The sequence below is a fragment of the Eublepharis macularius genome, chromosome 15, assembly GCF_028583425.1.
Source record: "Eublepharis macularius isolate TG4126 chromosome 15, MPM_Emac_v1.0, whole genome shotgun sequence".
Taxonomy (NCBI): Eukaryota; Metazoa; Chordata; class Lepidosauria; order Squamata; family Eublepharidae; genus Eublepharis; species Eublepharis macularius.
In genome coordinates this window covers 52,977,171-52,980,271 of record NC_072804.1, presented here as the reverse complement: position 1 = coordinate 52,980,271, position 3,101 = coordinate 52,977,171, and positions in this window count along the sequence as shown.

Genomic DNA, 3,101 nt, shown 5'->3' with positions numbered 1-3,101 from the left:
ATTCAATCCAGTGGTTACAAATCAACCTCTATTAAACACACATCCATACACACACAGCCCTATCGAAGGATGATGGCATTTCCCACTGCCTGTACCCGCCTCTAGCACACTTTATTCTTAAAGGGTCCTAGAGATCTAAGGTACAGAAGAATTAGTTTCTGCAAATAAGTCATACATCCCACTATATCATTCCCTTAGCGTCGATCCGACAACGCGCTTTTATCCTGGTGCTCCTGCGCGGGTGCACGAGGATAAAAGGGCACTGTGGAACACCGCCTCTGGAGGGCACCGCTGGTGGCAGAGGGCTGGGCGAATGTGCCCGGCCCTCTGCCGCCAACCTACATAGCCCAGCTGGAGGAGGAGGGCGGCACAGAAGAGCGATGCGCTCAAGCCCGGGTGGAGCCTGGGCGACGGGGCAGAGGCCCTATCTGCCATCCCTCTCCACACCCCTCCTGCCTCTTCACCCTCCTCCAACCCCATTGCCCTTCCTACCTGCCATCCCTCTCCACACCCCTCCTGCCTCTCCACCCTCCCCCAACCCCATTGCCCTTCCTACCTGCCATCCCTTCCTAGACCCCTCCTGCCTCTCCACCCTCCCCCAACCCCATTGCCCTTCCTACCTGCCATCCCTTCCCAGCCCCCTCCTGCCTCTTCGCCCTCCCCCAACCCCATTGCCCTTCCTACCTGCCATCCCTTCCTAGACCCCTCCTGCCTCTCCACCCTCCCCCAACCCCATTGCCCTTACTATCTACCATCCTACCTGCCATCCTACCAGGGTGAAGAGGCAGGAGGGGTGTGGGGAATGATGGCAGGTAGGAAGGGCAAGGGGGGTTGGGGAGGGTGCAGAGGCAGGAGGGGTGTGGGGAAGGATGGCAGGTAGGAAGGGCAAGGGGGGTTGGGGAGGGTGGAGAGGCAGGAGGGGTGTGGGGAAGGATGGCAGGTAGGAAGGGCAAGGGGAGTTGGGGAGGGTGCAGAGGCAGGCGGGGTGTGGAGCCAGGGAGGGAGGGCAGAGCGGTTTCGCTCTTCCCGCTGCATGCCTGGGTCCAGTGGGGCTTGGATGGTGGCAGGTGCTTCGCTCACACCCTATCAACCCGTTGTCACCAAGAGTGCCACAGCACGGTGCAGCGTGGCAGGGCTCCAAAGGCGACAGGTGCTTTGCCTCTGCCTGGTCCCCGCCGAGAGCACCACAATGTGACACGGCTCTGTGGGGCCCCGAGGGCGACAGGCGCTTTGCCTCTGCCCCATCCCCGCAGAGAGCACAGCAGTGCAGCGTGGCGGGGCTCCAAGGGCAATGGGCACTTTGCCTCCGCCTGGTCCCCACGGTGCGGCACAGCTCCGTGGGGCCCCGAGAGTGACGGGCGCTTTGCCTCCGCCTGGTCCCCACCGCGAGCACCGCGGCGTGGCATGGTGCAGCGTGGCGGGGCTCCAAGGGCGACAGGCGCTTCACCTCTGCCCCGTCACCCAGGCTCCACCAGGGCTTGAGCGTGTCGCTCTTCCTGCACCGTCCTCCTCCTCCAGCTGGACTACCTAGCCTGGCGGCACAGGGCCAGGCAGATTCGCCTGGCCCTCTGCCGCCAGCGGCACCCTCCAGAGGCGGCGTTCCATGGCACCCTTTTATCCTCGTATGCCTGTGTAGGCGCACTAGGATAAAAGTGCATCATTGGATTGATGCTAAGGGAATTATATAGTAGGATGATATTAATCACTCTCTCCTCTTCTTTTTTATAGGTATGCTAGGATGGGAATCCCACAGCTATTGATGGTGTAGATGGCGATAAAGGAGGTAAGTATAGTGGTGTCCTGATTTCAGTCAGTGTTAATATTGATTTATTCTTCCCACAGGCAGGACCATCATAGAGTTCAGAGGCAAGAAAAGCCCCCAGCCTGACGAGATGCCACCAAAGTTAGCTCGTTTCCGAAAGGAACTTTATCAAGGGCATCAAAGTGATCCTGTATTCGACCAGCCCATCCAAGAGAATGCCAGAAATTGCTAAACGATGGCCATATTCCTCTGACTGGAACAGGAAAAACTAAAAGAGGAACAAGCTTCAAGTCATTCCTTGTCATCGGAGAGAGTAGTAAGGACAGACGGCTGCCAGGCACCTTGGGCCCCAGGCATCGTTTCTCTGGGCTTGGAAACCATTCCCTGGGACTGTGCAAGGAGCAAGCAAAGCCTCTCTTTTCTATGGAAGCTGAAACCAAAGATTCACACTGCGACAATTCACCAATGTGCAGCCATTGCCATTGCAAATGTAAACGTATCTGCACACCAAGATTTTCTGTTCTATACACTTTCCTTCATTGCTGACCATTTCACCTGCACATTCCCTCTTGCACCACCAGAGGACTTTCTTGGGTTTTTCAAATTTCTGTGATGCCATAAGCATTAAAGTAAAGGTAGTCCCCTGGGCAAGCACCAAGTCATTACTGACTCATGGGGGACGTCGCACTGAGACGTTTTCTTGGCAGACTTTTGTTACGGGGTGGTTTGCCATTGCCTTCCCGTTCTGAGCCTGCTTGCGGGGAGAGCGGACTATAAATTAAATTCATAAATAATACATTGTTGCTCTTCCCGTTTTTCTCTGGCTGCTCCCCAGATGGGGAGTGCTGGGGGGGGCGGGGTTTGCCCATCTCTAGTGCAAGTGGTAATTCTAGAAACCAGGGACAATTAGGGGAAGATGTTCCTCGTCAGTTTTGCAGGCCTTAAGGAAGAAGTCAGCTCTTCAATTCAAGAATGACCTTCTCAAAGAGGGAGGTCTACCAAGGTTGCCAACCTCCCAGTGTGTCCTGGAGATCTCCTGGAATTACAATTGATCTCCAGACTATAGAGATCAGTTCCTCTGGGGAAAAGGGCTGCTTTGGAGGCTGAACTTTATCAAGGGCATCAAAGTGATCCTGTATTCGACCAGCCCATCCAAGAGAATGCCAGAAATTGCTAAACGATGGCCATATTCCTCTGACTGGAACAGGAAAAACTAAAAGAGGAACAAGCTTCAAGTCATTCCTTGTCATCGGAGAGAGTAGTAAGGACAGACGGCTGCCAGGCACCTTGGGCCCCAGGCATCGTTTCTCTGGGCTTGGAAACCATTCCCTGCAAGGAG